At 52.5% G+C, this 20,154-nt stretch overlaps 1 long non-coding RNA gene across 8 annotated transcripts in view; it reads left to right on the plus strand.

Moving 5' to 3' along the window:
• The window catches only part of LOC117033825 (uncharacterized), a 429,465-nt gene that overhangs the window by 40,762 nt on the left and 368,549 nt on the right, over positions 1 to 20,154 (plus strand). The window lies entirely within an intron of this gene.

Raw genomic sequence — 20,154 nt, forward strand, 5'->3', positions numbered from 1 at the left:
TAGGTAGAGACCATGGATTGGGAAGCCTACGATGGAGAATGTGTGTAGGGCTTAGCTGGCGTGCGGAGTGACTCAGGCCTGGAGTCTGCAGAAGAGTTTTACAGGCACTGTCTATGTGCCAGGCCTGTGCTAAAATGCTTATATTAACGTATTTAATCTGCAACAAAAACCTAATGGGGAGGGGCACTGTGATAGTGCCCATTTCCCAGATGAAGAAACTAAGGCTTCGGGAGACACAGTCCACTTCTACAAGGCCATGCAGATAGTAAGCGGCAAGGCCAGCACGTAGGCCCAGAGTGTGGGGACAAAGGACTTGTGCTTCTAATTGCAAAATTTTTATAGCCCTCCAGTAGTCCACCAGGCTCCGGCTAAGAAGTGTTGGGTACTGCCACGTATTGATTTCATTCAAACCTTCCATCTTTGTGTGATCCCATTTGGTAGATGCCTTGACTGAGACTGGAGAGTTCCGTTTAGTCTAACATGACAACCAGAGAGTGCCTGCCCTGTGTCTCCATTGTATCAGGTAATGGATGCTGAGATGCACACGACCTGTTGTACACTCGTAATGACATTGTCTGTGAGAGGAGGGGGTCATTTCCCCTGGGGACTGTCAGTGAGTTCGGGACACCCCACGGGTGGAGGTCCACTTTTTCCGACTTGGAAGTTGGTTGCTTGTTTTCCCTTCGTGTATTCATTCCCTTCTCCACCCTGCGTATTGCTTGACACACAGGAGGCGTTCCATAAACAGTTGTCGAATACGAGAATGAATAAATATTGATTAAATCATGTGATCTTTCTCTGATGGAAACCTTTGGTGAGCTGGAAACAGCTTCAAATGAACCTTCCAAACAGATGGGTTGGAAGGGTAGGCTCTGAGGAAGGGACGCTCTGGGTTGAGAACAGGAAACGCGGGTTAGAGTTGAAGAAACTAAGGTAATGGAGTGTCCTGTTCGGGACCTTCGGAGGGCTGCCAGCCTAGAAGGGCCCGGGGTTCTGAGTTCAGTTATTATCTGGAGTGTGAAACCCCCCCAGCAGACTCAAGCTTAGCACCGACGAGATGGCTGCTAAGGTGACAGCAGGCAAGGGAGGGAGAGGGAGAGAGACTTTGAAGTGGACGCTGGTTGAATAGAGGCATATGGAATATTCCCAAAAGGCCGGATGCCCAGGGAGGGGCTCTGGTTTTGACTGAACGTTTCAGGGCCCTTTTCTGTACGAGAATGACGATGAGAGGCCGGTTTCTAGAACTTGTGTGGCTGGCCCCCGAGAGCGTCCTGAGTGAAATCGGACGTAGAGCAGCTCTTGTCGCTTCCTTTTTCTCTAGGTACTACACCTGCAGGGTCGTTTCTCATGGCCCTTGTCAATGAGGACAACAACCCAATTATTTTTCTTCCCCTCCATGTTATTGTGCCTGCTGACAGTGACTGGTCCCCTGGGGGACAGTTGCTGAGGACAGCTTGGCTGTCCAACTCCTTAACTGTAGTCTCACATCGCCAGAACCCAAAGACAAGGTGTGGGTTCTTATCTTATTAGGAAGTGGAAGACAGAATAAGCGCCAGCAGTTCCTGGATGGCCGTCGTGCCAGGCGTGAGGGTACAGACTCTTCACTGAGGACCCGTATGTAGGTTCAGTTGCTTGCTTCCGGCCACACAGCGGCAGAGGCAGAATGGGAGCTCTGTCTTTGGAGCTTGCTTCCTCTCTACTACCCTGGACTACTTCTAACTAACTAAGGGGCCAACACAGTGCCGGCCATAGTACATAAAGAGCTGTGAGGTTGGGGCAGACATGCCCACTGCTAGCCTGGGGACTGTTCACGCAGCTCTGACGCCCCATCCAATCCTGTTCAGCACCTCTGTGCTTTCTCTCTGGACCGAGCAAACATCAGGCAGTGCTGGCCTTGGAGGCGTCAGTGCAAAGTCAGATCTGGGCTGTAGAGTCCCCTGGGGTTGCTCTGAGGCCTGTGAGTTATTTAACCTGCCCTGGCCTCAGTTTCCTTATCTGTAAAATGGATGCAGTACCATGTAGGCCAAAGGTTCTTAAATGAGGCTCTCGTGTGCAAAGTGCTTGGTACATGGTAGGTCCTCAGCCATCATCTGTTTCTTTGTTCCTACAAGTAGAGAGGCTGAGTCACAAGTCCTGAGGGGAGATGGCTTTCTCTTCCCTCCTTAAATGTGTCATCTCCCCCTCCTGAAGCTTGTATTATCTGGGTGTGGTGAGCCCCAAAAATAATGCCGCTCTACAAGCTGATTGGTGACATAATCCTTTCGTGCAGGGCCCCGTGACTGGCCCACAGCTGCCAGCAGTGACGAGAACTGGTGGTGCCTCAGGGACTGCGGGGAATGGTGTGTGTGAATCTGGGCAGGGCGACTTACTGGAAGTGCCAGGCGGCTCTGTGAAGGGACCTGGTTGCCAGGTGAGGAGAGGAGGAGCAGGTTCTGGCAGTGGACGTTGGTGCTGCAGGAAGAAGGCCTCTTTCTGCCAGAATTGGTTCCCAGGTGTGGGCGCTGGGGTGCGGTGTGGGGCTGGGGATGGCTGCTCCCCAAAGGTACCTCCGGAGGTCTGGGAATCCCAGACTGGAGCAATTGAGGAAAGGATTTCTGGGAACTTAGGGGCTGGGGAGAGCCATGGGGAGACTCCGGGCTGGTGGGTTGCCCCCTGGCAGGTCGTCTCTGTAGATAAGATGTGCTCGCTCCTGAGACTCAGTCTCCTGTTCATCACTTTGCCTTGTGGCTGTTTCTGTCCCGCCTGCTGTGTGGCCTCCTCTAGGCAGAGAACCTCCCTGCAGAGGACCCTTCTCATTGACACATGTTCAAAATGGCTGTCGGTGCCCCACAGTCAAGATGTGAACTTGGGGGACGTCCCCGGCCTTCCTTCTCCTGTCTGCTGCTGTTGTATTGTTTGGGAGACTCTTACCTCAACTCTTCCTCATGAGTTCACCACACTGTCTCCTTTCACCTGTGCTTCTGTCTATTCCTCCATCTGTGCTTCTCTTCTATGCTTCCTTCCATCCTGCTATATTTTTTTCTCCCAACTATCCTCTGTGTTTCACTGCAGTGCAACCATCCTCCCCTCCAACCACTCTTCCACCCAGCAACTCTTCTGGGTGACCATCCATCCTTCCACCCAGCCTCCTTCCATCTTGGAGGATGAATTGATTCTTGAGGCCCATGGGGGCCAGGGGGAGCAGCTCAAGGTGAATATGTAGGCCCCGAGACCTTGAATTAGTAGAACTGTAAGAGATGGATGGACTCAGGCCAGAGGCCCCACTTCGCAAACTTGTTAAATCTTTGTTGCCTTTTCATCCCTGGGCCCAGCACACAGTGAATGCTTGGTAGCTATTAGTTTGCTTCCTTTGCTGCCCTTTCCAGAAGTGAGTTCCTTCGCCCCCATGTTTGGGCCACAATTCTAGTCATGGGTCAGTGAGGAAGCAGCTGCTGTGAGAAACACATGCCCCTGTGTTGTGAGGAGGGTCTACCCCGGCAGAATAGTTCTGAGTTTGCCCCTTCAGTTCTACCATCTCTTAGGCCCCAATCACAGAATTGAGTGGAACTTAACAAGCAGACAAACTGTTTTGTTTTTCTTTTTTTTACTCTGAGCATGCTTGATTTGTAGAAATGTTGGAAAAATACAGGCAGAAAATAAAATAAAATAAAAGCAGAAAAAATAAAAGCAAACCAAAGCAGGAAAGACCGATCGCCTATAACCGTGACCCTCGGCAATAGCTGCGCTTCACATCTTGCTTCCTGCTGCCATATGGTTTCATGTCTTGACTTTGTTCACTTCGCACTATGACCATTTCTTGGTGTCACTCAGGGTTTTTAATACTGGTTTCGAGTGGCTTTCCCAGGTGTCATCGTGCACCTGCATATGAAAGGTCCCCCGTCGCTAGTTTCTCCTTTCCAGTGGGGTGAGCGCTGTGTATGTGGGCTTGTGAGAGAGGTGACGAAGGTTGTCGGAGGAGCCTCACCTAGGCTCACCTGCATGCTTCTGCTTGCCGGAGTGTTTCATTCTCTAAGTCAGCCCTGCTGGCGGATCACAGTTCCTCCTGCCTTTGCCTTTTGTAACACACAAACCTCTTCATGCACCCCTGGTGGTTTTCTTGGCAGGGCCCCCCAGAAAGATAGGAGGAGCTTCATAGAGCCTCGATACATTCTGTCAGATGTCTTTGCAGGGATATTTCCCCAGTGCCCACTCTGCAGGCAGCGCTAGGAGGGCGTTGCTGAGAAGGCCTCCTACAATTGGAGCATTTTAACTACTGCAACAGACCCTCTGGCTGGAATGGAGCTAATGTGAGAAGCTCGCACCCCCAAGGCAAAATGATGTTCTCGTTGCTTTTCGCTGATGTCTGGTGTGATGACCAGCTTTTCATGTGTGTTGCCTGTTTGTATTTTGTATTTCACCCGGTCATTCCCTTTGGGGTGTTAGCAGATTTTTTTTTTCACTGATTTGTAAGATCTGTCTTGATTAACCTGTGAATTTTGCAGGTAGGAGGGAATGGGGAGCCCCGTGGGACTCTTTGTTTGGCATGCTCTTCCAGGCCTGGGCACCTCCATTTCTAGGGGGGACTTTGCAAATCTGCATTCTGACTGTGGTAGCAAAATTCTGCTTTGCAAGTAAATGCTGGACCTGGCTCATTCATCTCGGCAGTTGCTGCCCATTTTAAATGTCCCCACTTAAGTGGTATTTGCCTAGGAGCTTATTTTTCTCCTCCTTTCTTTTTTTCATAAGCAAATAGCAAGTCCTGCATTCAGGTGTCAGGATAAATGGCAGTTCATCAAAGACCTTTACCTGGAACCCCTGATTAACTAAGAGGTGGGGTTGGGTCCTTTACAGCATCAGCTGCAATTTCTAATTTAGTGGGTGTTGATGTGAACATTTGTTTAATGCCTGCTTTTCTGAGGGAATCAAATCTTCTTGAGGGCAGGGACCATGTCTCTTCCTATGTGTTACCCCTGCCCCTAGTGCAGCGTTAGGAAACGAATGACCAGAGGGGTAAAGTGACTTGCCTAAGGCCACACAGCGTGGACATGGCCGATCCAGGACTTGGCCAGGTGTAGGATCCCACCTTTGCCCCGCATGCCACAAGACTCTGTGTACCTGTGGTCAGGGCTTTGCTTTGGTGTCTGGGTGAGCGGAGCAAAGGTTGTCTGGTGTGGCAGGGCCTGGCTCCCGCGCCCCGCTGGTGTCCGTCATTCCGGGCTATTTTGGCTCAGCGAGGACAGCGACAGATCTAGGGGAAAGGTTGGCGATGGTTTCCAGGTGAGTGCCCAGTGACAGCCGGCTGCGCCCTCTGCTTGGCTTTATCCACACTCTGCACCCGGCGTAGCTTCCCCAGGCTTGCCCTGGAACGGGAAAGAAGCTTCCTTCGTCACAAGCCGAGGCATGAAACCCACTGAGAACTCTGGTTCCACCACTCCAGGGCCCATCGTGCTGGCAGGAGAAGCCGCAGGTGGGGTGTGGGTTTGCGCTGGGGGTGGGGAGGAAGAGAAAGTCTACACGGCGGTCAGCTGGTTAGATAACTTCCCTGTAGGGTTGGGATGCTTGGTTCCTGGGTGAGCAGGGAAGGGGGAGGCCTCGTGGGGGAGGAGAGAAAGCCAGCCAGCTCCAACGGGGGCACTGCCAATCCTCTGCCGTGTGAGTGTGGCCATGCTGCTGATTGCTCAGAGACCCAGCCTCCTGTCGGTAAAGCGAACTCATGAGGCCCCCTGCCAGGGTTTGTGGGCAAATTCAGTGAGTGCGGGATGCTTCCTGGCACTTAGCACGTGCTCAGTGCATATTGGTTTCCTTTCGTGCTCCCCACCGTCCATTGTCATAGTTGACCCATGTTGAATTTGACAGAACATTTCTAACGTTAGGAAATTCTCCGGGGAGTCAATAAGAAGTCAAGCTGGAGGTCTTCCCACCCACCAGAAGCCGCCCCTGTGCTGGAAGGGACACTGGCAGGAGGTGACACACACACACGTCCAGAACTGGCCCCAGGCCTTGGGTTCCTGTGGGGTGGTGGAGAGCGTGCTGACGTGGGGACCCGTGTGCCAACCCCAGGCCCACCGCTGTGTGGCGCAGGGAGGCTCTGGCCACTGTTTACTCATCTGTGAGGTGGGCATGAAGGAGGGTCACTGCACCACAAGCTGGGGGCAGATCCCTGGAATGCAGAAAAGGTTGGAACCATCCAGGAGCTGCTGAGATCAGGGCCAGCCAGGCTTTTTCAGGGGGCAGAGATGGTAGGTGCTAATCCGGGGGCCTGCTTTTCTGGGGGTTTTGTGGGTACTGAGTGAGCAGCTTGGGGTTTGGAGTAAATATGGATGTGACCGGCAGAAAAACAGTCCCCCCAAATGTGTTCCCATCCTCATCTGTGGAACCTGTGACTACTCCATGGTATACGGCCAAGGTTGTACTAAGGTTGTAGGTGTATTGAAAGCTGAGCTTGGAATACGGAGATTATCCTGGATTTTCTGATGGCTCCAGTGTTATCACAAGGGCCTGAAAAGTGGAAGAAGGAGGCAGAAGAGGAGGTCAGAGCAGTGCAACGTGAGAAGTCACATTGCCGACTCTGAAGGTGGAGGAAGGGGCCACGAGCCAAAGTTTGGGAGCAGCCCCAAGAAATTGGACCGGCGAGGAATCGGGGATCCCCTCAGACCTTCCAGAAAAGCCTGGAGCTCTGCTGTCCCTCAGTGAGGGTCTTTGGGACTCTTTTTCTCCAGAACGGTAATATAGTGAACTGATGTGCGTTGAAGGCACTGAGCCTGCGGTAATTTGTTTCTAGAGCCCTAGGAAGCAGGTGGTGATGGATAACGCATTTGATGGCCGGCCACACTGTGTGGGATGCACCGTGGGGCGTGGGAGCTGGAGACCGTCACAGCGAAGTGTCCTCTTGAGTGTGGTGTGGGTAGGCAACCCCATATAGGTGACTGGGGCCGCCGGGGCCTACCTCGTGACCTGGCAGGGGTGGCTTGAGTAACCAGATGTGCTGAGATCATGTGATAAAAGCCCCTGGGTACATGCCAAATGCTCAGCACCTCTCCCTCTGACAGCCCAGCCTTTGGCTCTGGCAGCCTGGGAAGGCAGGCGCCTCGGGTGGTGGGACCCCTCCCATTCCCGCCCTGCTCTTTGCAGTTTTAATTGCTGGTCTGTTGGAGTTCGGTATTTCTTTAAGCATCTCGGGAGCACTCTGCAAGTACACCTGAGCCATTAGTGAGGAACGTGTCCGGCGTGCTGGCCGTGCTCCAGCCCCTTCTTGATCTTTCCTGGACACAGATCGCAGCTCCCGCTGACAGGGCCCTCCTGAGGTGTCTGTGCAGGGCATGTGGCCACCACCCCTACCCCCACCCCGTCCTCTTTCCTGCCCTGACCCACAGGAAAGGGATATCAGGCAGCCGTGGAGGCTGGATGGAGGTGACCCTGGCCCCGTCTGTTCCCCTTGGAATACACGCACTGGGCCTTCCTGGCTTTCCCTCAGTGTCCCTTCCCACCCCATCTCATTCAGCACCGGGTGGGGTCTGCTGGGAGCCTAGAGATGAGCAGGGGAATGACGGAGGCTCCTGCCTAAAGGAGGACGCCCGGTCAGGCTGGGCAAGCCTGGGGTGGTGGGGACAGGGAGAGAGGAGCCCACCATTCCCTGGGGTTGGGGTGAGGGGGTGTGAAGAGGTGTCAGAAGCTGCTGCTGAGACCTTCGCTCTCGTGGGAGGCTGAGTTAGTTGCTAGTGAACACAGGCATTCACGGGACAGGCTGGTATTGTTGTAGTCTGCACACTCGGCTGGGTACCTACGCCATTGTGGAGCCCCGAGGTTCATCTTCTAGAGGCCTGGGGCCATGTTAGAAGAGGGCCCACTGTGTCTGTGAGGGGTTTGTCACTAACACTGTACGCGTGTGTGTATATGTGTGTGTGTGTAAGGCTTGGATTCACTGTATAGAATGACATTGAAGCCTCATGAAACCCCAGCCAGCACAGCTCCCCTGTTGTCATCAGATGGGCCTGGCAGGTACCTGAAGGAGTGTGGGCTGCTCGCCCGCAGGGCCAGGCTCCACCCAGTGGCTTGCCCAGCGCCTGGCTCAGCTGCCCTTAGCTGCCCTCCTCAGTGCTGCTCCAGGGCTGCCTGTGGCCTTTGCCGGCTTAGCCACCCAGCATGCCAGGAATGGCTGGGGATGCTGCCTGGGCTTGTCTGTGGCCTCAGCCAAGGTCACGTTGTCAGGGAGGGTAAAGGGGAGGGGCTCATGTGCTGGAGGAGGAGGAGGAGGAGGAGGCAGAGGGGGACCTAGGCTCTGCAGCCTGGCAGCCTTCTTAATGTGTACACCCAACCCATCAGCTCCTCCTTGGGGAACACCCCCACTCACTCCTCCCCAGTCAGAGGGGTGCAAGGGGAGGAATTTTGTGGGGGGGCATTATCTCTGATCTTGCCATTCACATTCCTCTGCAGTATCCTGGGCTTGGCCAGCATGCAGCCACCGGCTGGGAGAACAAGGAGCAGTGCTCCTAATGCCAGCCTTTCAGGTGCTCCTGGAGGGTGCCCTGCGGGGAGGGCACTGCATTTCCATCCTTGCTCCCCTGTCCTTCCTGACCAAGGCCTGGCCGTGGGGAGGGTAATGTCCTCTGGCCTGGCCTGGGCTCCAGCAGAAAAACGAACTTTGAGGCCAGCCCGTGAGGCTGTGCAGTCTTGTTGTGTAGGCAGTTGTGTGTGTGTGTGTGTGTGGAAGTGGGTCGGCGCCTGGGGCATGTGTGAGTTGGGGGCGGGGTGGGTTGTAGAGAAGGAGACTGGCTGGGGAGCCCTAAGACCTGAAACCAGGACCTTCTGAATTGTCACCCCTTGTGGGGCATCTCTTTTGCTGTCAATGTGCCAGAGGTCCTTGGTCACCCACCCTTCACCCCCCAATAAAATGACTGTGTACTGCTTTCTCGTGACTGGAAACTATGCCTTCTCTGAGGGTGCAAAGTCTACCAGACACCATTATAAAGGAAAAATACCAGACAAGTCTACAACTTAGCCCTGGTGGCAGTATTTAGGCTTCTGTGGGCCTTTCTGTCCCCGTCTGCCAATAGTTTTTCCCTTGATTTTTTAAATAATTTTTTTTCTTGTAAAGTAAATACTTATTTTGTTTAACAAGGAATTATATAGCACTTCTTATGAACTAGGCAGCTGTGGTAAGTCCTTTGCAAATATTAGCTCATTTAATTTCATCCCATAGCAGTCCTGGGAGGAGGTGGTACGAAGACACAGAGGGTAGGTGACATGTGGCGGTGACAGGGCTGCTACCTGGTAAAGAGCAGGCAGGGTGGTCTTAGTGTCTGTGGCCTTCTCCACTCTGAAAAGTGGACCATTAGAAATATTAGTCCCACCACCCAGAAGTAAATGCTCTGAGTAGTTCCAGAATACGGGGCTTAGGTACATTACTAGATAGCATTTCCTTGTGCAGATGTATCACAGTTTATTGAAGCAGTTTCTCATCATTTGAATCAGTGCCATCTTTTTAACGGTCCTGCATGTGTACCAAGGGGGAGGTGCCAAAAACAATGCATACAAGTTGGTCAGTGTTGCTCAAGCAGTAGTTCGCCATCGTCAGAAGTGTCTGGACGCTGATGGTAACCACTTTGAGCACCTCTTGTAATTGCAGAAGTCAAATGGGATTTGCATTCATCTTGTGTTACCGGTATATATTGAATAGTACAATTTTCATACAGTTTTTTCTATTCTTAAAATGTGTACACAGGGGCCGGCCCGGTGGCTCAGGTGGTTGGAGCTCCGTGCTCCTAACTCCGAAGGCTGCCGGTTCGATGCCCACATGGGCCAGTGGGCTCTCAACCACAAGGTTGCCGGTTCAACTCCTCAAATCCCGCAAGGGATGGTGGGCTCGGCCTCCTGCAACTAAGATTGAACACGGCACCTTGAGCTGAGCTGCCGCTGAGCTCCCGGATGGCTCAGTTGGTTGGAGCGCGACCTCTCAACCACAAGGTTGCCGGTTCGACTCCCCCAAGGGATGGTGGGCTGCGCCCCCTGCAACTAGCAATGGCAACTGGACCTGGAGCTGAGCTGCGCCCTCCACAACTAAGACTGAAATGACAACAACTTGAACCTGAATGGCACCCTCCACAACTAAGATTGAAAGGACAACAACTTGACTTGGAAAAAAGGCCTGAAAGTACACACTGTACCCCAATAAAGTCCTGTTCCCCTTCCCCAATAAAAAAATCTTAAAAAAAAATGTGCACATTTTTTGGGCACCCTCTGTACTTTTGCATCCTGGTCCTCCTTCCTCTTCATATAGTTATCTTTTGTAGTGCCACCTCTTTACTTGTGAAACGTGTGCTAAACTTGAAGGAGGAGTTAAAATTCCCCCAGACACACCCATCACCCATCGGCACTGCTGTGTCCTCAGTGTGTACTTTGTATGTGGGGGTTGCTTGCAGTGGTCTGAGACAGTGCCGATGGCAGAGATGGTCGTGACCAGAGTCCTGGGGGCCAGGCTCAAGACGGCATCCAGCGAATGACGCAACAAGTTTGCGAGTACGTGTGACACGTTAGTAAATCATGCAGCCGGCATTATTATTCCTGATGATTAAATAACAAAATGATGCTGATGCTTTCAAGTGTTAATTATTTAAGTCTCATTACTTAGTATGCAGCTTTGTAGGGTTGCACTAACATTGAAAGTCAGAAGAACAGAGAAAACGTTAGACAACAACCATTGTTTATTTTCCGTTAGGATCCCCCTCCACCCAAACCGCAATGGCTGAGAGCTTGAGGACCTGGTTATTTGCACCGTTCCCTGCTACTCCATAACCCCAAAGTTTGAGAATGTTTGTCAGATTTTGTTGTCTAGTAAAAGATCACAATAGACAACCGTACTGAGTTAAATAACATCCTCTCTCCTCCCCCGACCCCCCATTTAAGTCTGCCGGAACCTCAGAATGTGACATTATATGGACGTAAGTTCTTTGCTGATGTAATTAGTTAAGGTGAGGTCACCCTGGAGTAGGGTGGGTTCCAAGTCCAATGACTGGTGTCCTGAGAGGAGAGAACACAGAGACAGACGCACAGAGGGAAGAATGAACACTCTGTAGAGACACAGGGAAGAGGCCACATGACAGCAGAGGCGGAGACTGGAGAGATGCAGCTACAGGACAAGGACTGCAGGGCACTGCAGGGGACCTGCGGCAGCAAGGAAGCTGCGAGGAAGGATTCCTAAGACAGCCGCCAACAGCGCCCACCTCCCTCCCCAGGGAGCAGGTAGATGGATGAGATCATGAGCTGCCCTTCAAGGGCAGGCGCTCAGTATATATTTGCTGATTGAAGGAAAGATGAAGTCTGCTGTGAAACTGACACTTGCATCCTGCAGTCCTTGGTCGAAGCTCTAGGTGCTCTGGAAATGTCTATAGAAACATCCTCTTCAGCTGGAGGAATGGGGCTGTATTGTAGAGAAAGTAGGAAATGATGAGGTGTGTGGTAAGCTCGGCTGAGCTGTGTGTGGTGACTGGGGGAGAAATCTGAGTGTTGGGTTTTAGTCTCGACTCTTTCATCCGTTTACCGTGTGACTGTGGATCATCCCGTCTTTCGCCATCTGGGATCTGTTTCTCCCCCCAGTGTTATGTCTGTGGGAACCAGGGGGTGTCCCTCGAGACTGCATGCTCCCTGGAGTCTGTCCGAAGGAATAAAAGAGATGTGTGGCAGGTAGTAAGTGCTCAATCATTTGTTTTCCTTTTCTTTGTTCTGGTCCATTTCCTTTCTCTCCTCTGAAGCGCTTCGTGTTTTCAGAATTGAGAGTGTATTCCTTTCCTTTTATTTCCCCCTTGGAGACAAAGGGAAATTCCAAGTTCTGCTACTCCCTAATTAGATGACCTTGGACAAGCCATGCTGGCGAGCCTTAGCTGTTCACGTGTAAAATGCATCTGGTGACTGCTTGTGAGAATGGGTGTGGACAAAGCGAGACCCTGAGAGCTGGGAGCCAGGCACGGGGCTGGCACAGAAGCGTGCTCAGTAAGGGTGGGTGTGGGCCCCTCACATCCCTCCCAGCTACAACCACTCACATCACTTCATCTCAGAGTTGAACAGAAAGCAGTCAGCCCCTGGAGCACGGTTTTTTCAGTGAGTTCTAGGCATCTGTGCACCACTGTCACCCAGGACCTGTGAGTGGATCCCCCAACCCCACCAGACCTTCTGACTAGAATTGCTGTGGGTGGACCTCGGGGGCCTGGATTGTAACAAGACCCCAGGTGAGTCTGTGGCGCACTGAGGTGTGAGGCCCACTGGCGCAGGTAACCTTCTGTGGGTCTAATAGCGTGAAGGCACGTGCTAACTGTGGAGTGATTCACACACACAGACACACACAACCCTGAATGGCTGTGTGTGTGTGTGTGTGTGTGTGAGAGAGAGAGAGAGAGAGAGAGAGAGAGAGAGAGAGAGAGAGAGAGAGAGAGAGAGAGAGAGAGTTCCCACAGAGCCCTGGAGACTTACGTTGCCCAAATCAGCATTCTTTTCTGGACTGCTGTTCTGACATGTTTTTAACGAGTTAATATTTCTGCTGCTTACTTTTTTCATTTTTCCCTTGCCTCCTTTCTTCTCTTGTCTTTCCCTAGATAGTGTTCGTGTTGCACATGCCTTCTTTCCATCCTGACCCTCATATGCTGGTGGGCTGGGACGTAAGCAGGGTTTGCCTTCTGAGTGCGGGGGGAGGGGGCGAGGAGAGGACAGTGTAAGCCGTTGGGCTTTTCCACGTCACTTGCTGGAAGTTTTCAGCCCCTTGCCTTCCGTGGGGCACCTGGGGGACGGCCCAGCACGGCGACTGTGCCTGCTCCTGGCCGGTTGCATGTCGTCCTCTCTCCTTTTCCTCTTGCTCCACCCGCTCCACTTTGGATTGACCCTGGGTCCTGTGGGCAAAGTAGATGCTGCCAAAGTTTGCTTAGTGAAATGTGCCTGGGCGACCCAAAGCCAAGACTTGTTTCCGTGACAGTCAGAAATGCATTCCGCAGTCAGGAGCGTGACCTCCCCGGAAGCCCAGCTAATCCAGGTTTTACAGAGGACTTGGAACAAAGGTGGTGATTATGGCGGTTGTGGGGCTGCGGGATGGGGGAAAGGGCAGGTGTAGCAGGCTCGCCAGGTGGAAGCCAACTCTCCAGCCCTTGAGACTCAGGGTGCTCAGATCCCAAAGTGAGGCCGGGCTTTGGTGTGACGCTGGACCCAGAGGAGACTTGCAGTCTGATGGGCCTGGGTTCAGGTGCACCTCTTGCTACCTGTGTAACCTCGGGCAAGGCGCCTACCCTTCCCAGGCTGCCATTTCTGTAGTTCTGGGATAAAGAAAGAGACCTGTCTCTGGGGTTGTGAGCATTAACCAGGATTAAAAGGGGGGAATTAAAAGGGGCCTCTTCTCTGATAGGTGATGAATAAGTGCTATTTCTCATTTTTCTCCATTCTTTGGGCATCACCCTCTACCCCTACTCTGAGCTTTTTTTTTTTCTTTCTTTCCAACTTGCATGCCTCTTGGGCCATGTGATCCATCCAAGAAAACCACTCCAGTTCTGTAGGGAGCTCCCCAAGGTCCTGGAGCCCATCCACTGCAGCTTGTCTTGGTCCTCACATGGATGATTTCTCACGGCCTGTTTCTTTAATGCGATTCGAAGCTTTTCAGTCAGGCCCCCACCACTGTGTGAGATCGTGAGTCTCCTTCAGAGTTACTTTCCTGGAGAACACATGTGCCCTAGACCTTCTCTGTTGAGTCTTCAAGTGTGAGGTCCTCCTGTAACAACTGTCCTTGACTCCTTGTTCGATGGCTCACTTCCATGGCGCTGTGCCCTCCTCGTCATGGGGATTTGATTGACATTTGGGTCTCTGCTGACCTTTACCTGAAGGATTTTGTGGGCAAAGACAAACAGAAGGAACTTAAAAAGAGAACAAAACGAAACCTAAACTTTAGAGGTTTGTTGTTTGTAGAAGGACCTCGTTCACAATTTGTTTCAGTGTCTTAATCACCTTTAGGCTGTAAAGGAGAGTGGAGGTGAGCTGATTAAATGGAAGGGTCTCTTTCATGGAGGATGTGAAAGGGCTTATGTAGGTTTTCTCTTTATCTTCCTTCTAACTGTGCAAGGCAAGACCCATTTTGCAGATTTGGGTATAGGTTCAAAGAATGAAGCTCAAGGTTTCACAGCTCTTTACTAAGTGTAGGAGCTGAAATTTCCACCCTGGTCTATTTGTAAAGTGCTGGTGGACACTTGGCATGGAATCCCCTTCTTCTCTCCTTCTCTTTCCTCCCTTCCCTCCCGTGACCCAGGTCTGTTTGTCTGTCTGCCTGTTCTCTCTCTTAAAATGGCTATTGCTACTCCTCGCAGGTCAGGTCTAGTTAATGAACAGGAAGGCTCTTGTGAGGTCCTGCAGGGACATGTTATGAGGACAGCTGTGTTCCTGTAACGGGTGGGGCCTCAGTCCTGGTGGGTCTGCAGGACCGTTCGTGAGAATGCACACATTCTACCTGGACACTGTTCCCAGGTTTCCACAGGAGCGTTTCTCTTGTCGCCTGCAGGTGGGGAGAAGCAGTCAGGGGTCAGTTATGGGGAGACCCATTTCCCCGGGGGCTCCGATCACAACAGCCCTGAGTCTGGTGGGAATGACGTCATGGCTCCAGGCCAGAGCTGTACGCTCTTCCTCTTCTGACCAGAAGCCACCTGGAGAAGCATGCCTTGGGCGACACGATGGACTCACTGCAGGGAAAAGAGCGAGACTTGGGGCCCACTGACAGGTCACTGAGGTGGGGCCATTCTGGTCAGAGTGTGATGGGCGATGCTGTTCATTGCCTTTTCCAGCAACCGAGCCTCTGCCCTCTCCATCTTTGGCTTCCAGAACCTTCTTTATCCTGTCACCCTGCCCCCAGTCTTTCCCACGACGTAATTCTTCTAAGGCAGGACAGCGCAGTGGCCGAGCAAACAGACTCTGGAGGCTGAGTGCCTGGGCTCATCTCCGAGCTCCGTCTCCGACTGCCTGCAGGATTTAGGCACCAGCCTGCTGTGCCCCAAGGTTCTCATTCGAAAGGAGTTCATACTTCACACTTGTCGAGGTTCCATAACTTAACATCACCAATGCTCTTGGAGCGAGCATGCAGGAGATGTGGTTCTTACCTGCTCTGCCAGGCCTCTGGTCATGCCGCCTTCTGCGGACAGCGCCCCTGCACCTACCAGGCTAAGGGTCACGTCCTCTCCCAGGCGTTGTGTGCCCAGTCCACCTTCTCATTCTGTGTCCCGCAGGTCTTGGCTGGACGACTGTGGTGAGTCACTTTACCTCTCGGGGCCTCATGTCTCAGCTATTGGTTAGGAAATGGAACCCAGTTATTTTCAAGATTTCTCGTACTCTGACTTGCTGGGGCCTCTCCCATCCAGTGTGGTCCAGCCTCTCCTCGGCCACCCCAGCACCTACTGCCCCGCCCTGGTAACCAGGGGCATCACCAATCCCTACCTGTCACGGATCAGGGACACGCACCGTCTGCATGTTTGCGCCTCTGGGTCTCTCCGTGTAGCCGGAAGCTCCCTGAAGGCGGGGATCCTGTCTTTATGGACCGACGTGATTTTCAGCTCCCAGCGCCGCGTCTGACACGGTTAGCACCCTGTGTAGCTGTGATTAATCACTCACGGCCCCAGCCCACACTCACTGAGCATCTGTTGAGTTCTCAAGGCCTATGCGGGACTTGGGAGCCTGGCAGAACCCGAATGTCAGTATTTTTAAAGAACAGCTCTCATCTATGTACCTCATCAGTGTGACAGCTGTAAGCAAGGCTCTGTGACATAATGTGGATGAAGGTGCCTGGCCGTGGGAGGGCTCGCTTGTCACCTCGTCACCTCCTGTGTCTGGCACAGTAACATTAGTGAGTGGAACTGGGCTCGGCTTGCATCTCCCGAGCGTCACGGTGGGAATCGCAGCAGTCCTGGCTGGTCAGGGCTGTTATGGACGTGGATCTGACACTGTGTGAGCTGGGAGCCCGCCTTGGGCAGGGACGTGTGCCGAGCACTTTCTGTACAGCCTCTCCTCCACGATGAGCCCCAGGGGACATGGATTTGATTCCTTGCTTTCATCACACAGACGAGGAATCACTTTGCAAGAGCTCAGGGCTGTGCCTGTGGCCGGTGGCTGGTGGCATCATTGGGATTCACACCCTGGTTTATTGGGGGCCTCCCAAGCTCCCACCCTCATCCCCCATCCCCTGAAAGAGAATCCGGGGAGTGCAAGGGGGAGAGTATACTGGAAAGCACGGGAATTGCAAAGCAACTGACCCCTGTCCTCCCAGCACCCCGTGGGGAGAAACCGAAATGAAGCAAAAATCGGGCTGTCAGCAGGAGGACAGCGGCCATTTCCCCTGGGAACAAATCTCCTTGATTTATCTCCCCGGGTGAGGGGGCCCCAGAGCTCCGGGTATCACACAGGAATAATGGGAGCCTGGCCAGAGAAATTGCTGCCTCTCCCGTTGTCAGAAAAAGATAAAATAGACACCTCCGTTGTGGCCTCAGTGATGAAACGCATCTTACCTCACAGACCTGAGAGAAAGAGAAAGGGGGGCAAGCGAAGGTGGTGAGAGCTTTGCTGACTCTATACGCCCCTCAGAGAACTGCTTCATCCTCCGTCCAGCCAAGGAAGCTGCCCTTGGCTCGGCTTCCAAGGGATGAAAATCAACACCTGCTGACTCTTGCTCATCCTAAAATTAACATGACTGATGCTGCTGCCAGAGAGAGAAAGAGAGGAAACACACAGAGTGGAGGAGACCTAGAAGCAGAGAGAGGGGACAACACAGCGCCGCCACGCACCGTGGGAGACACGCTCTGTGGTTTCCGCTACAAACTATATATATATATATGTTTCTGTCACAGCATTGGTGCCAGGGACTTCCTGCCCTGGCTTTCCATTTCTGTGCCTCGTAATCTAGTCACCAGCCGGTGCCAACCCAGGATTCCTTAAGTCTGCCAGTTACCAGAGCACTTAGGGGATGTCAGGGTACCGTGAGGCCACCTTGATGTGGGGTAGGAAGGAGAGGCACCCTGTTTGTCTTTTTTCTTCAAAATGTGTACTGCAGGAGGGGGGGGTCAACGGGTGGACACACCTGGTAGGGAGCGTCAAGAAGGAAATGACGTATTTGGGTCTGACAGCCCAGGAGGCAGAGAAGAGAGAGCATGCGACTCAGCTAAGAGAATGGGGCTGGGGGCCGTATTTTCTTGTGGGGCAACTCCCCATCGAGTTCCGTGTCACCAGGCCTGTGCGCGTTTGTTTGCCACGTATCCCTCCTCGGCGCTTTCTGAGGGACAGGGTCAGCTGTAAGGCAGTGGGCCACGGAGATACGGAAGATTAAGGAAACCTGCAAGGTGCTGATCCCCAAACCTGGAGGGGTGTTCTGAAGCCTGCAACGTCCCAGCAACGTACTTTCACAGGACAAATAAAAAAAGTAAAAACACGTTCACCAGCGTGTTACTGAGGTGACCTGCATTAAGACCAGCACACATGTCCCAAGGTGAATATCTATGCCTCGCTGCCATGTGGGTGAACAGAACATCACCAGCATTTCAGGAGCCCCCTCCGGCCCCTTCCAGCCACCAAATGTCCCTTCCCCGCCCACTTGCTCAGGAAAACCGTGTCCTGACGTCTAGCAGCATAGAGTAGTTTGACCTCTGTATGTATTTAATGCCAGTCACATCAGAATGCACTCCCTCGTGTCTGGCTTCTTTCTCTCACTCACAATTACGTTTGTGACACGCTTGCATATGTTGTGCCCAGTTGTAGGTCTTTCTCCTCGCTTGATAATACTCCATGGTGTGCGTGCTTTTAAAATCCACTGTGCTGCTGGTGGGCGTTTGAGTAGTTTCCGGTGCGTGGCTGTCATGAATGGAGCTGCCGTGAACGTCCTAAGACAGATCTTTTGGGGAACAGATGTACGCGTTTCTGTGGGTTTGTGCTTGGGAGTGGACCTGCTGGGTCACAGGGTGCACGTATGTTCAGCGTCAGTGGCCAGTGCAGAATGGTGTCCCAAAGTGGTGGCTTGTCTTTATTCAGAATGTCTGTCCACCAGCTCCTATGGTGATTCCAGTTCCACACCAAAGCCCGTCTTTGGTACTGTCTGTTTCTTCTGTCTTGGCCGACCTGTTACAGAAAGAGCAGATGACCTGGAAGGAATCACATAGCAGAGAAGAGCGAAATGCTCCCTGAGAGTGAAGCGTTCCTGTTTGGTGACACGAGAGGACTAGCCATCCCGGAGTGCAGCGCCCCGCATTGTGCATTCTTGCAGGGGGACCCCATGGCAGGCGGCCTCCGTGCCTGAGCCTCGGCCCTGCCCTTCCTTGGTCAGGGACCACCGCTTGGCTGCAGTAATTCTCAACCGAGCATGTAATAATTCTTCCCCAGGTCACAGAGCTTTAATGTACCCGACCCAGACAAAACAAACTTGGCTACGACTTGCCCGGGGGCCTCACTAAATATTTAACTGGCTGTCCCCCATTCTCTCCACTGCCGTGGACTGGGGCTGGTACCATAAACTACCGTCCCGCTCCTGACACTCTGCTGTGGTGCTGCTCCTGGGCTGGCACCTCTTGATGTTTGCTGCAGGAGCTGAGGACGGAAGAGGGCGAGGGTGAGCGTCCTGGACAGACTGCCCGGGCGTGCAGGAGTTCTCTTCCACTTGACACAGGAAACGATGGCGACTCAGGTTCTTAACACGTGCCCGGCCACCTGCTCAGTGCTTTATGTTCATTATTTCATGGAACCTCACAGCAGTTCCATGAAGTAAGTAAATGTGATTTGCCCCCGTTGTATAGACGAGGAAGCTAAGGGTTAAAAATAGTTTCCCTGAGGAAAATAGCTAGTCAATTTGGTAGTTTGACTTCAAACTTCAGTATTTTAACCACTAGTCTACTTATCTTATAGGGGCTGATATTTAGACCCTTAAGCTTCCTTTTGAACCCATTTTTTTCTTGGGCCTAAAAGCTACGTCAGGTGGCTTTAAATGGTAGTTAAAGTTCATGACCTTGAGATGGAGAGATTATCTTGGGTCATCTGGATGGGCCCAAGGTAGTCGTTCACGTGGATCCTTAAAAGTGGAAGAGGGAAGCGGAAGAGTCCGTTGGAAGAGATGTGATGATGGGACCAGTGTCAGAGAGAAGCTGCATTGCTGTATTTGAGGGTGGGGGTAGGGAGCTGTTAGCCAAGGCATCCGAGAGCAGCCTCCAGAAGCTGGAAATTGCACGGAAACGGATTCTTCTTAGAGCCTCCAGAAGGAACAACCCAGCCGACACCTTGGTTTCAGCTCAGTAAGACTTGTTTGCCTTCTGACCTCCAGGACTGTAAGATCTTACGTTTGGGTTGCTTTATACCACTGAGTGTTTGAAAATTTGTTACTGCAGCAAGTTGCTGTTGATGACAGTGGGTGTGATGACCAAGTTCATGGGCTTTGGAGCCAGACTGCCCGATTCCTGATCTCTGGTTTTCTAGCTGGGTGATCTTGGGCAAGTTGCTTACCATGTCTGAGCTTCAGGTTTCTCATCTCTGAAAATCGGAATCAGAATAGTCTAGAACACGTCAGGTTGTTGTGAGGCCTAAATGAGGACTCGTATGCATATGAAACACCCAATCATAAGTTCCAGCAGGCACGGCAGCTGGGGACAGACATCCCTCAGTAGTCACCGTGGAGTGGTGGGTCGGGGTGCAGACTTGGGAGACAGGCTGGCCTCACATTCGGGCTCCTTTCTTACTAGTTTGGAGCAAGGGAGTTGTCTGTCTGTGCCCCCGTTTCCTCCTCTAGGAAACGGAGGCAGGAGTCCCAGTGTGGTTGTGGTTAGGGGTTTGTATCAGATGGTGGCCAGAACGTTTAGCAGGGAGAGCTCTAGGCACTCCTTAAAGAGCAGTTTTTGTTATCAGTGGGTGGCTGAGGACTGTGGGGCGTCTAGCCCTCAGCATTGTCACACGTGGATCCTGTTTGAGCTTTAGTTCATCTCCGTAATAATTTCAGTGCACTGGGTTGGGGAGACAAAGGGTTTGCCATAGAGCTAGAACAGTGCCAGGTACCTAGCAGGTGCTCAGTCATTGCTGAATGAATGAAGAAAACAGGGCCCAGGCCCAGGCCTGCCTGAAGAACTGCTTGCTTCATGACAAGGCCTGGAGTCGTGCCAGGGCTTTGTGGCTGTCTTTAAAAAACAAAACAAAACAAAGAAC

This window comes from Rhinolophus ferrumequinum, chromosome 14 (assembly GCF_004115265.2).
Source record: "Rhinolophus ferrumequinum isolate MPI-CBG mRhiFer1 chromosome 14, mRhiFer1_v1.p, whole genome shotgun sequence".
In the NCBI taxonomy this organism is placed as follows: domain Eukaryota; kingdom Metazoa; phylum Chordata; class Mammalia; order Chiroptera; family Rhinolophidae; genus Rhinolophus; species Rhinolophus ferrumequinum.